Genomic DNA, 15,460 nt, shown 5'->3' with positions numbered 1-15,460 from the left:
GGGTTAATGGAGTTGACCGGTTTGACTTGTTGACTTTGTTTGACTTTGACTTGACCGAAATTTGATGGTTGTCACATCATCCCCCCGTTAGAAGGAATTTCGTCCCGAAATTTGCATTTTTGACTGGGACTTCAAGAGTTCGGGAAGAGATGTGGATACTTTTGTTTCATCTGATCCTCGCGTTCCCAGGTGAATTCGGGTCCTCGTTTAGCGTTCCAACGGACCTTCACGATGGGAATACGACTTTGTTTCGTTCGTTTGATTTCCCGATCCATGATTTCGACTGGTTCCTCCACGAAGTGGAGATTTTCGTTAACTTCGATTTCGTCGAGTGGTATTACGAGTGTCTCATCAGACAAACACTTCTTTAGGTTCGACACGTGAAATGTGGGATGTACTTTGTCGAGTTCCTGAGGTAATCGAAGTTTGTATGCTACTGGCCCAATCCTAGCAAGGATTTCGAATGGCCCGATGTACCTTGGATTTAGTTTCCCGCGTTTGCCGAATCGTATCATTCCTTTCCAAGGGGAAACTTTTAGTAGTACACGATCACCCACCTGGAATTCCAAGGGTTTGCGTCGTTTGTCTGCGTAACTCTTTTGCCGATCGCGAGACGCTTTCAGTCTTTCTCGAATTTGAACGATCTTTTCTGTGGTTTCCCTTATGATTTCAGGGCCAGTGAGGGTGCTATTAGAGACTTGCCCTCTAGCTAGTTGTGTATCCCCCACCTCAGCCCAACACAGGGGTGATCTGCATTTGCGACCGTAAAGAGCTTCGAATGGAGCCACTTTGATGCTAGTATGATAGCTGTTATTGTAGGAGAATTCGATAAGCGGTAGATGGGTATCCCATGCTTTACCGAAGTCTATCACACAAGCTCTTAACATGTCTTCCAACGTTTGAATGGTTCGTTCGCTCTGTCCGTCGGTTTGTGGGTGGTAGGCCGTACTCATGTCAAGCCTAGTTCCCAATGATTTTTGTAGAGACTGCCAAAACCGTGAGGTAAATCTACTATCTCTATCGGAGATAATGGATATCAGCACACCATGGAGTCGTACAATCTCTTTGATGTACGTTCTAGTCAGCTTCTCCATCTTGTCGGTTTCTTTTATCGGTAGGAAGTGTGCTGATTTGGTCAATCTGTCTACGATTACCCATATGGTGTCAAGCCCGCCCAATGTCTTAGGCAGCTTGGTTATGAAGTCCATGGTTATTCGTTCCCACTTCCACTGAGGTATATCCGGCTGTTGTAATAGCCCGGATGGTTTCTGGTATTCGATTTTGACCTTGGCGCAAGTCAGACACTTGCTCACATAGGTAGCAATCTCAGCTTTCATGTTCGGCCACCAGTATAATTTCTTGAGGTCCAGATACATCTTATCCGACCCGGGATGGATGGAGTATCGAGTCTTGTGTGCTTCATTCATGACGACGTCTCGGAGTCCACCGAACTTCGGTGTCCAAATCCGGTTCATGATATAACGTGCTCCATCATCCTTGACTTCTAAGTTTTTATCCATTCCCCTTAATGTCTCTCCTGCCACCTTTTCTGGTTTTAAAGCTTCCAGTTGAGCTTCCTTGATTTGTATGGTCAGGTGGGAATGGATTGTCATTGTTAAGGATTTTACTCGGTGGCCCGAGTACTCCTTCCTGCTTAGAGCATCGGCCACTACATTGGCCTTGCCCGGATGATAACGAATTTCGCACTCGTAGTCATTCAGCAACTCTACCCATCTCCTATGTCGCATGTTGAGCTCTTTCTGATTGAGGATATGCTGAAGAATTTTGTGATCAGTGAAGATAGTGCATTTCGTGCCGTAGAGGTAGTGTCTCCAGATCTTCAAAGCGAATACTACTGCTCCTAATTCCAGGTCGTGGGTAGTATAATTAACCTCGTGCGTCTTAAGATGTCTTGATGCATACGCGATAACCTTCCCTCTCTGCATGAGCACACATCCGAGGCCTTGATTCGAAGCATCACAGTACACTACGAAGTCTTCGGTTCCCTCTAGGAGAGACAAGATCGGTGCGCTGCATAGGGCTTGTTTTAACGTTTGGAAAGCAGTTTCTTGTTTATTTTCCCACTTGAATATCACACCTTTCTGCGTCAAGGTGGTGAGTGGTTTCGCAATCTTGGAGAAGTTTTGTATAAATCTTCGGTAGTAGCCAGCAAGCCCAAGGAATTGTCGAATTTCGGTTGGCGTCTTGGGTGCTGACCAATTCTCGATTGCCTTGATCTTGGAGGGATCCACATGTATGCCTTTCTCACTTACCACATGGCCAAGGAAATCCACTTCTCTAATCCAGAATTCACACTTAGAGAACTTAGCATAAAGCTTCTCCGCTCTTAGTGTCTCTAGCACTTGGCGTAGATGTAGGCGATGCTCTTCTTCGCTTCGCGAGTAGATCAAGATATCGTCGATGAATACGATTACAAACTTGTCTAGGTAGCATCGACACACTCTATTCATTAGGTCCATGAATACCGCAGGTGCGTTTGTTAAACCGAAGGACATCACCACAAACTCGTAGTGCCCATAGCGAGTTCTGAATGCAGTTTTGGGAATATCTTCTTCTTGAACTCGTAGCTGATGGTAACCTGACCTTAGGTCGATCTTTGAGAAGAAATTTGCTCCTTGGAGTTGGTCGAAAAGGTCGTCGATTCGGGGTAGAGGATATCGGTTCTTGATGGTGAGTTTGTTTAGTTCCCGATAGTCGATGCACATGCGAAAGGATCCGTCCTTCTTCTTTACAAAAAGGACTGGTGCTCCCCAAGGTGAGAAGCTTGGTCTGATGAACCCTTTGCTCAAAAGCTCGTTCAACTGACTGGACAACTCTTGCATTTCTGTTGGTGCGAGGCGGTATGGAGCTCTGGCTACGGGGGTAGCTCCGGGTATTAAGTCAATTCTGAAATCGACTTGTCGTGCGAGTGGTACACCAGGAAGATCTTCTGGGAACACATCCGGGAAGTTACACACTTCGGGGATGTCTTTGATGTCTTTCACGTCTTGTTTCTTGTCTACTACGTGGGCCAAGAAGGCGTGGTACTCCTTCCGGAGATACTTTTGGGCTTTGATGCATGAGATGATTTGTAAATTCGCACTAGGTTTGTCACCATAGATGAGAAGGGTTTCGTCATTTGGTAGATTGAGGCGAACGGCCCTTTAGTAACATAGAATGTCGGCACGGTGAGGAACTAACCAATCCATCCCGATGATTACGTCGAAGCTTTTTATGGTGACCGGCATCAGGTCAATTTTAAATGTATGGTTGTCTAGAGTGAGAGTACACTCTGAGTATATATCGCTAGTGCGTTCTACTTTCCCATTTGCCATTTCTACTACATAAGTATCCTTTAGTGCTTGGGGATTTTGTTCAAGTAATTGTTTATATTGGTGGCTCACGAAACTCCTCTCCGCTCCACTATCGAATAGTACGCATGCATAAGAGTTATTGAGGAGAAACGTACCGGTAACCACCGCGGGATCCTCAACTGCTTCCCCATGTCCTATTGCCAGAATTCTTCCTACTCCACCAGCATTAGGGGCTTGTGCTTTGGGGCAGTTTCTTTTGAAGTGACCGGCGTCTCCACAGTTGTAGCAGGTTCGGGTTGCCCCCGTACTGGCGACTTGATTGATTGGTCGAGCCGGCGCTTTACAGAAACGAGCAGTGTGCCCCTTCCTGTCGCAGTTGTTACAGTGCATCTCCCTACAAGCACCATTGTGGTGAAAGTTGCACTTGTTGCACTTAGGTAGGGTTCCAGCATATGGCTTCGGTGGTGCTGGAGTGGTAGCAGTAGTGGCAGCATTAGTGGCAGCATGGACAGCAACAGTTTGTTGCTTCTTAGCGGGGTCCTGTGCTGGTTGGCTCTTCTTTTGGTTCCAGAACTTCCTTTTGTTGTTTCCCCCTTTTGATTGATCAGTGGTGGTGGTTGTAGTATTATGACCGGCTCGGTGGTCAACAAGTTGTTGTGCCAGCTCCCTGGCACTGTCAAAAGTAGTTGGCCTTGAAGCCAGGACACTACTTTGCACTTGGGGAGACAGTCCCCAAAGGTATCGCTCCACCTTTTTCTCCTCCAGAGTAACCATTGTTGGGCAGAGGAGAGCCAATTCATTGAATCGGGTGGTGTAGGTTTCAAGGTCGGAGCCCGTCATCCTGAGGTTCCAAAGTTCTTGTTCCAGCTTTTGAATTTCACCTCTCGGGCAGTACTCCTTCATCATCAAGGTTTTTAGTTCTGCCCAGGATATGGAGCTAGCCACTTCGAGAGTAAGTGAATTAATCCGACAGTTCCACCAAGTAAGGGCCCGGCCGGTGAAAGTGAAGGCTGCGAACTTAACTTTGCTCGCTTCGGGGCAAGAGCACACTTGAAAGACTACTTCAGTCTTTTCAAACCATTGCATTAAAGTGATGACTCCCCCGCTCCCATTGAAGTTGTCGGGTTTGCCATTGGTGAAGTCTTTGTAGGAACACTCTCTTGTACGCCACGTACTGTCTCCGTGGTTAGAGTTTGTAGCACCCGATCCAGAACCACCAGATCCGTTTGTCCCTATCTGCGATATTGCGGCCGCTACGGCTGCTGTTACTGCAGCCTGGAACATCGTAGGATCAAACTGTGGAGGCAGCGGCGGAGGAGGTGTTGCTGTGTTGCCGGAAGGTCTTGGTCTTCTCCTTGGCGGCATGGTTCTGTCATAAGTCGTAAACCAATGTACTTTTAGTAAAAGTATATTTATAGGAAGAGAAATCTTTTATACATAAAGTATATTATTACGTTGTTTTCCGGTATGTTTACGATACATACGATTTTATACTTTTAATTGACCCAATACATTGGGTTATGAGGTAAAATGAAAGTATAAAATATTTTATTTGAGTTTCCTTGTTTCCAAGTATATGACTGTTTGTAAAAGTTTTACATATACTAATTTAGTCGGGACATAATTAATATATTATATTTTAAAATGATCTTTATCGGTTACTTAATTAGTTGCAAAGTGCATACAAGTCATATGTGATTAAGATATAATAGTCCTTCGAATAGATGACCCTAACTCCAATACCACAACCAAACAAGGACAGGAAGTGAAACAAAGATACATAAATTCTAAGTCTATAGCATCTTAGTTACATATGACCTTAGCGCATCCACTTAGCACCTATTGATCTATAAATAAAGACCTATTTAATTCTCAGATAATTTATTATAGTAACACAAAATACTCCTATAGTATTTGTAAATGTTTAGTTTTGAGTTCTTAAAGTATCCTTTTGTAGTGTGTTATTAGGTTTGTTAGATTTGTTGCCCATCCTGACCATCCCCTGGTATATGCAAGTCAATTCCCGGACAGATATAGTTGATCAGGCTATATCCTTCCCAGATTTAATCCACATATACTAAGGCATATTCAAAATGTTCAACTCTTCTTCTTTTGCTTTATGTTTTCGCTAGTTATGATACCATGCGAGCATGTAATGTATGTATGTATACTTTAATCAAGAAAATCATTTATTTTCTAAGAGTATATTTATTTGAAAAATGCACAAATCAGAGACTATTAGTCCCAATTGTGTTTATAGTTTGTATATCTTATGTGGTTTGATATACTTAATTTACTATAAACTGTGCTCTGATACCAATCTGTCACACCCCCAAACCAAGGATGGCGGAAACGTCCGGGGGTGGAGGACTTCGTGTATAGTATCATAACAACAATTGTAATAGTAATTGAAGCAAACACAACCAACATATATATAATTGAAAAAGTGACATCATTGTATGAATTACATGTTTACGAATCAATTACAATATGTTGACAAAATATGAAATAGTAGACGCCTTAGCGCTCCATCCTCAAAAGCACTTAGTTACCTGTTTAATGATTTCCTGAGAATACAAGTTGTTTGAAAAAGTGTCAACACAAAGGTTGGTGAGTTCATAAGTTTTTGTTTGGTATTATTAAAAGCCTTTCGTTTGTAAAAGTAGTATTTGTGTTAGAAAATCCAATATTTTCCTTAATGTGTAAATGTAGTCTTAAAACCCAAAGACCGAAATGTACAAGTAATTTGTCATATTTATAGTAAAACAATACAAGTTTAAATCGACATAAACTCGTTAAATTTTAATGAAGTTCCCGTAAATTCCAATGTTTATTAATACTTTATGTGAGTTTATTATAACCATACTATGACCAAGGTTGCCTAAAACGACGTTCTTCAGGCGTCGGAAATGTTATGACATTTGTCACCCCAGACCTATCGGTCTAACTGTTGCATGCAGTTTAGGTGTGGGTTTGTCAAACCCAATATAGATCTATACACAACTATCACGCTCTCCCTCAAGGAGACTCTGGTTACAATACAGGACTTAATGGTAATTTGAAGTAAATGTCTCACAAAGTCATTAACGGAATTACGTGTTATGAAAACTTGGTACCGTATGGCCGTACCTTGCTTAATGAAAATATCATTTGTATAAATGTACCCTTTTTAAATGTATGTGTTATGTAATGTATCATAAACTATACCTATTATAGTTTATCAACCAAGGGTAGTACGTAGTAATGTATGCAAACTATATTCAAAATAGTTTATTAAATGTTTGAATGTATCGGTTGTACTTTGATTATAATCACTTGTTATTCTTTATATTTTATATGTCCAAATCCATTTGTAAACTGATGTGTGTCAAAATATTAAGATAAAATGTCATATATTCAATAACATATAATCACATAAAGATATACACCTTGCTCAACATGTTACAAGGTGAAATGAAATTGACAGCAACTTTTTGTTGTATACAGTTTTAGTTACTGTTCTTAGAAAATTTATAGAAAAATCATCAAAGCTCTAAATCCAAATCCGCAAATTCTGAGAGTTTGGAATATGAGTCTAGTTTGTTCGTAAATTTTATCATGATTTTTAGTGATCTCTAACAGAGGTGAAAATGTTCATAATCACAGACTGGTCCGGGTTTGCCTCTAAAATGATAGGCAGTTTTGTAAAAATCACCATAAATTGTGGAAAAATCATATGGAGATGTGCAAGTAGCCATTTTAAAGCTAAGAGTTTGAACTACTTTCACCTGGAACAGTTTTGAAAACTAAAATATTTAAGTTGACCAAAACAGTCCGTGATCGAAGTTCATCTTTTCTGATGTAATCTGATAGAAAAAGTTTAATTGTGTTCTTGATGATTTTACTTGTATTCCCCCCTTAAAACTTAAGAAAAACATGTAAATGTAGGGGTATGAACTCACCTTATGTGTTCTTAGAGGATGGATGTTGGAGAAGAGAAGTGTTCAACTCAAAAACACTTAGAAGATGCCTTGACGAATCGAGAACCAAGAGTGGAAGAAAGCTTGATGATTAACCTTGGAAGTCTTGAAATTGAGAGAGAATGGTGTAGAAAATGAGTGACTTAAGCCTTGTATTTATACTAGTAAGAATTACTATTCATATATAATTCTTTAATAATAAGTGTTAAATGTTGACATTCTCCATATAACTAGTTAGTGTATATGACATATTCATGATGTAATCATGACAAATGTTTCTAGAAGATGGTTAATACTAATTGGCTAATAATAGTAATTTTTAAAACGTAAATAGTAAATAGTAGGTAGTAAATAGTAAATAGTAAATAGTAAATAGTAAATATGATGAGATTTTTACAATTGTCATATTTGTAAACCCCGTTAAGCCATGTTTAAGAGTCTTACACAGCCCCCGATAATTGTGCAATAGTGTTTTATCGCTTTGGTTCGTTGTTTAGCACTGTTAAGGCTAAGGAAAATCAAACACATGAATTTTCCAAATGATGTTTTCTCATTAAAATAGCGAATTGTACAACGTAAACCTTAACATACAAGGGTTAATGGAGTTGACCGGTTTGACTTGTTGACTTTGTTTGACTTTGACTTGACCGAAATTTGACGGTTGTCACATATTTCGTCGCAAGGGTCGAGAAATACCTACAACACGCTTGTGAAGGGTACTTGGCCTATGTGATTGACACTCAGGAGGAGAAGAAGGAATCCATTTATGAAGTACATGTAGTTTGCGATTTCCCATACGTCTCTCCTGAAGACTTACCCGGTGTGCCACCGGAGCGTCAAGTAGAATTTTTTATTGACTTAGTTCCAGGTGTGACACCTGTAGCCAATGCACCTTATCGTATAGCACCCCCAGAGATGCAAGAGTTGTCTAATCAGCTACAAGAGTTGATGTACAAGGGGTTCATTCGACCAAGTAGTTCTCCATGGGGAGCGTCGATTCTGTTTGTTAAGAAGAAGGATGGATCGCACAGGATGTGCATAGACTATAAAGAGCTTAACAAACTCATGGTGAAGAACTGTTATCCCTTACCTTGGATAGATGACCTTTTCGATCAACTACAAGGAGCATCGTGGTTTTCCATGATTGACCTACGATCAGGATACCACCAGATGCGTGTAAGGGAGGAAGATATACCAAAGACTGCTTTCAGAACTCGGTATGGTCATTATGAGTTCATAGTGATGCCTTTTGGGCTAACGAATGCACCCGACACATTCATGGACTTAATGAATCGAGTATGTAGACCTATGCTGGATCGATTGGTAATCGTGTTTATCAACGATATCTTGGTCTATTCAAAGACTAAAGAACAACATAAAGAGCACCTAAGAGAGGTACTCGAGGTTCTAGGGAAGGGGAAGTTGTATGCCAAATTCTCAAAATGCCAGTTTTGGTTACGAGGGGTCCAGTTCCTTGGGCATCTTGTCATCCAGGATGGTATTTTAGTAGACCCGGCCAAGATAGAGGCAGTAATGTAATGTCTAGCCCCGACTACTCCTTCAGAAACTCGAAGTTTTCTGCGATTAGTTGGGTACTACAGAAGATTCATTCAAGACTTCTCCAAGATTGCGGTGCTGATGACCCCTCTAATGGAGAATGGAGTTGCTTTTCGTTGGGGTCCTGAGCAACAGATAGCGTTTGAAACGCTAAGGCAAAAGTTATGCGAAGCTCCAGTGCTAGCCCTTCCAAAAGGTGTTGACGACATGGTGGTTTACTTTGATGCGTCAATCATGGGTTTTGGAGCGGTCCTCATGCAACGAGGTCAAGTAATCGCATATGCCTCGAGACAGTTGAAGACTCGCGAGGCTAATTACCCGACACACAATTTAGAATTAGGAGTCATGGTTTTTGACCTCAATATTTGGAGGCATTACCTGTACGAAGTTCAGTGTACCATCTACACTGACCATAAGAGCCTGAGATATCTAATGGATCAGCCCAACCTAAACATGAGACAACGTCGATGGTAGGATGTAGTGAATGACTACGACTGCGAAATCCTTTACCATCCAGGTAAGGCCAATATAGTAGCTGATGCATTAAGTCGAAAGACAAGCAGTACACCAACGAAGGGTGTCTGTTTAAGGATGACAGTGATCACTCCAGTGCTAGAGTTTATCAAGCAAGCTTAGAGTGAAGCATTCAAGGAAAAGAATCGGAAGAGCGAGAGGATTGTAGGGTAAATCTTAGCTTTCGACATAGATAGTCGTGGATTAATGACTCTACATGGAAGAATTTGGGTTCAATACTCATGAGGGACTCAACAAATCTTGATGGATGAAGCGCACAAGTCTAGGTTCTCAATCCATCTGGGAGCTACAAAGATGTACATGGACCTCAGGCACAGTTACTGGTGGACCTGTATGAAGAGAGATGTAGCTTGGAACGTCGAAATGTGTTTTGACTTGTCGGAAGGTCAAGGCCGAACACCAAATGCCTCATGGGAAGATGCAACCTCTGGATATCCCAATATGGAAGTGGGAATAAATAACGATGGACTTCATCACCAAGTATTGTACTGCCTTACTCAATTATTTATTTTGGTGTTTCTTTTTGCATGTTTATAATTCCTGAATAATTCAAATTATTCAAACTTCCACAATCGTTCATACTTTTGGAAATAAGTAGTGAATCAAGACTGTCATAAATTTATTATAGATTGTCGATTGAGGTTAAGACATTGCAATTGGAATTGCTACAGTAGTCATGAGAGCTTTGAAAATAAAGATTTTAAGTATTGGATAAACCCACACTTAGAGATTACTTAATGGATATTGTCACGAGTAATTCTAATACGATAATATCTTCTATTCTTCAACCATAAATACATTAGTTGTAATTTGTGAATTGCTTGTGTATTTGTATTACATAAACACATTAGTAACTTGATGTTATAAGATGTAGTATCATATATGATTTGGTGAGAAAAGGTTACAGTTATGTAGTCAAATTTTATTCATTCCTTTTGCCTTAATAGGAAAAAGCAATATCTTTGGACCCCTCGATGATTTGAGGTTGACATTATAAGTGTTGGGCCCAGCCAGGACTAACTGGCGTGTTCAATTGAAGTCTAATAAAGTATTTACAAATCGGGAAGTCAAGAAACAGAATCTTGGACAATGACATTGATTATTGATAGTTTCATTTTTATTACTTCTTTTCATAGTTTATTTTTAGTTAAAACCATCTCTTTTTAGTTAATCGTCATGCATATTTTCTCTTTTTATTATTTTTCTCCTTTACCGGGTGCTTTCCAGTCTTTTGAGCTTATTTGCAGGATTTACCGAAGACTATTTGTCATTGGAGGTATGGAAGGAGTGCGGGACCACTGGAGGTTTACAATCTGTTCGTGGGCGTGAAGTGGTGCAATTGGGCTTGGTGTCAGTATAAGCGAGAAGCACGTTGGACTTAATCTTTGGTCGAGGACTCGAGTTAAGGAAGACTAAAGAAGCATTGGACCATCATTGGAGGCTTTGGAATAACATAATTGGGCTCCCAAGAGTTGTGCATGTGGGCTGAAGGATGAATGAAGAAGATTGGGTTGTATTATATATTAAATGGGCCAAGGTTTACAATCAGCGAGACCCACGCGGTCCGCGTGGATCCACAAACGGTCTGCGTGGATCGTGATGTGGTGAATCCGGGTTTTGACTTTTTGACTCTATTTTGGGAAGGTTGGTGGATGGCTTTTGGTGAGCTTTTGAATTCGGAAATGAGCCCTTTTTACTGAAGATTTGAGTGGGAATTCATTATCAACACTTTGAAGAACTACTCCTTTGCTCTCAAGAAAAGTTTGGAAGAAATTGAAGATTTTGAAGATTGGCATAATTTCATTTCATCTTGCACTTTGAATCATGTTTGGTATCTCTAAACTATCTTGTACTTCCTTTATTTTGGCCATGCTTGGCTAGATTCTCATTTAGTTGATTAGGGTTTAACCCATGGATGATTAGTTGCTTTGAAGACTTCATATTATCTTGTGTTTGAAATTTATGAAAATGTTTTCTAGTCAAACATCTTCTTGTGTTTATTTATCTTTGATCATGAGCTTTGATGAATGAATACTTATTTTTGTTGACTAATTTCTTGGTTAAGTAATGAACCCTCAAATTAGTAAGCAACAAATGGTTTATATGTTTGTTTTCATTTCATTTATACCATGGAAATGTTTCCTCCATAATGATAATGTAAGCATTTGATTATCTTTTGGACTTGGTAACTCTTAGAACTTAAAGCTAATTGATTTTCACAAGATTATATGCTTCATTGATTTTCTGACTTTAATTAAGGAAATATGTTAAGAGCTCCTCTAACCATTTTAATAACTATGAAGAGTTGAGGTAATCTGTGCTTATGAATTACTATAGCCAAGTTAAATTGATTCACACGTGTTGTTCCATTTAGTCTAATGATAAGTCAACTATGTCATCCATGTGGTGTATCCCAAAATCAACCAACTTCACTTCATTGAATTTAATCAAATCTTTTACTTGCTTACTTGTCATATTTACATTCTAGCTTAGCTTTAATTTTCTCAAACAGTCAAAAAGAATTAAAACCCCCCATTTTATTTTTAGTCTTCTTTTACAAGTACTTGAACAAGTGATTTACATAGAGATTTAAATTGAACCACACTCCATGGATATTGTAAGGGTGCAAAGTCACTCTTGGATGTTATGAGGGCTTACTCCTTTGATTGTGCATAATGAGTTGTCTTTCATTTATAAGGAAGTGAGTGACACTCATTTTATCTAATGAACATTTTGAGAGATTAGTTTAGAGAGAGAATTAGCAAAACCCATTTTGTACTCTTTCTATGAAACTAATGAGAGCTTAAAAGAATTATTTAGATCTTGTGTTCATGTTCTTGATTTTACTTGATGATTCACTAAATCATTCTTAATTCCGCACATACCATCATAATCAACACCACTATAGATACGATCCCTTTACCACTATACACTATTTTAGTGTGTAACATTTAGGTTATTTATTTTGTTGGCCTCGACAACCATCAAATTTTGGCACCGTTGCCGGGGATTGGTTTATTTTTAATCAATTTGTTTCTCTATGCCCAGATCTCAACGTACAAGTGCTTTGATTTAGAATCCGGAAATTGAAAAAGAAGCAAGACGTTTGGCAAAGGAAAAGAGAATAGAACGTGGTCAAACTTCAAATCCTCACGAGGACCCGGAGGTTGAAATCGCTTCATCAAGTGACATGGAACCTGATTCTAGTCCCGACCCTCGCCAAGAAATTCCCGAAACACCACCCTTACAACAAAATCCACCCATTATTGAACCAATTGCAATGGCGGACGGAGGAGAAGCTCCCGAAAGAACCTTGAGGCAAATGATGGAAACCGATGTCACACAAACTCCAACCGGTATCAATTACCCCATTTTGGAAGGAGGTTCGGAATTGAAGTCAAGTTTAGTCCATCACCTTCCAACTTTTCATGGATTAGAGAACAAAGACCCTCATAAACATTTGAAGATGTTCCATATTATTTGCACTAGCATGAAGCCACAAGGGTCAACCGATGACCAAATCAAGTTAAGGGCATTCCCCTTTTCATTGGCCGATAGAGCGAAGGATTGGTTATTCTATCTTCCCCCGGGGTCAATCAAATCATGGACCGACATGGCAAGAGATTTTCTTGACAAGTTCTATCCCGCTTCAAGAGTCTCAAGTCTTAGAAATGAGATTTGTGGAATCCGCCAACGTCAAAATGAGACTTTCCATGATTATTGGGAGAGGTTCAACAACTTGTGCTATAGTTGTCCACAACATCAAATTCCGGAACAACTCCTCATTCAACACTTCTACGAGGGATTGTTGCCAATGGAGAGAAGATTAGTTGATGCCTCAAGTGGTGGAGATGTTTTTAGTAAAACTCCACAACAAACAAGACAACTCTTCAACAGTATAGCCGCTACCTCCCAACACTTTGGTCCACGGCAAGCTATGAAGAGAGAAACTCAACAAAAAGTCAATGAAGTGGGAACATAGAATCTAGAGTCTCAACTCAAAGATTTATCATTCGTTGTTCAAAAGTTAGCCATGGGACAAACTCCACAAGTGATGGTTTGTGGAATATGTGCAACAATGGGACATCCTACAGATATGTGCCCCATTCTTCAAAAAGATGCGGAACATGTGAATGCCACGGGAGAATTCCAAAATTACCACAACAAACCATCCGGTTACCAAACTGCATACAATTCAAGTTGGAAGCCAAATCCCAACATGAGCTACAACCCAAGACCATTGCCTCAAAATGCATTGGTTAGACCTTCCTTTCCACCACAACAACCTCACTACCAACATCCACAACCACACTATCAACCCAAACTGCACCCATTGAAGATCCTATAGTCAAGAATAATGCACAAGCCGGAGTTCCAAAGAAGACTATTCCCCTAGTGACACCAATAGCCACTCAACCGTCATTCCCCTCCTGACTTGCAACTTCAAAGAAGAATATGGAGGAGAAAGAGATTTTGGATACCTTCCGAAAGGTGGAAGTAAACATCCCTTTACTTGATGCAATCAAACAAATTCCTAGATATGCAAAGTTCTTGAAGGAACTTTGTACCAACAAGAGGAAATTGAAGGGAAATGAGAAAATCTCAATGAATGAAAACGCATCTGCGGTTTTACAAAGGAAACTTCCACCCAAGTACAAAGATCCAGGAATGTTCACGGTTCCTTGCAAGATTGGAGATGTCACTTTTAGTAGTGTCATGCTTGATCTTGGTGCTTCTATCAATGTCATGCCATATTCGGTGTATGAATCATTGAATGTCGGACCTTTAAGTGAAACCGGTGTCATAATTTCACTTGCGGATAAATCGAGTGTCTTTCCTAGAGGTGTTTTAGAAGATGTTTTGGTGCAAGTGAACCAATTGGTCTTCCCGACGGATTTCTATGTGATTGATCTAGAAGAACAAGTGTCCTACAAGTCGGCTCTAATTTTACTTGGAAGACCATTTTTGAAGACGGCTAGAACAAAGATTGATGTGTATGCGGGAAGTTTAACGATGGAGTTTGATGGGGAAACGATAAGTTTCAATATCTACGATGCTATGAGATATCCTAGTGATGTTTCATCCTTGTATTTTGTTGATGTTGTCGAACCATTAACCCAAGAATTGTTTGAGTTTTCTAATGGTGACATGTTGGAGATGATTTTGAGCAAAGGGTTTGATTGTGGAAAATTAGCCAAGAAGTTGAAGCTCTACTCATTAGACCCGGAAGTTGAAAGGTTGGTTAACAATTTAGAGATCAAGAAAACTACTCAATTCAGTGTGAAGCAAATTGAATTACCTCAAACTCACACAAGATTGCCACCCTCCCTTGTTCACCCACCGGAACTACAACTGACAATCCTACCTCAACACTTGAAGTATGCATACTTGGGAAAAAACGAGACTCTTCCGGTTATCATTTCAACTCATTTAACCGAATGTGAAGAAGATCAACTCCTCAAGGTGTTAAAGGAACATAAAGAAGCAATGGGATGGACGATTGCGGATATCAAGGGATTGAGCCCCTCCACTTGTATGCATAATATCTTGATGGAGGATGAATGCAAGCCGAGTCGGGATGCGCAAAGAAGATTGAACCCGCCTATGATGGAAGTTGTGAAGAAAGAGATTTTGAAGCTCCTTGATGCGGGGATGATCTATCCAATCTCGGATAGAAAATGGGTGAGCCCGGTGCAAGTTGTATCAAAGAAGACGGGTATCACGGTGGTCGAGAACAACAAAGGTATGATGGTCCCCACCCGCGTGCAAAACGGGTGGAGAGTATGTATTGACTACCGCAAACTCAATGCAAGCACAAGAAAATATCATTTTCGATTACCTTTCATTGACCAAATGTTAGAAAGGTTGGCCAGAAAATCTCATTATTGTTGTCTAGACGGGTATTCCGGTTTTCACCAAATCCCGGTGGCACCGGAAGACCAAGAAAAGATAACCTTTAGATGTCCATTTGGCACATTCGCATACCAGAGAATGTCGTTTGGATTGTGTAATGCCTCGGCCACTTTCCAACGTTGTATGGTTAGTATCTTTTCAGAATATGTCAAGAACATAATTGAGGTTTTTATGGATGACTTC

The sequence above is a fragment of the Lactuca virosa genome, chromosome 6 (genome assembly GCF_052849685.1).
Source record: "Lactuca virosa cultivar CGN04683 chromosome 6, Lactuca_virosa_CGN04683_v6, whole genome shotgun sequence".
Lineage (NCBI taxonomy): Eukaryota > Viridiplantae > Streptophyta > Magnoliopsida > Asterales > Asteraceae > Lactuca > Lactuca virosa.
Note: the sequence above shows the minus strand (reverse complement) of the source record.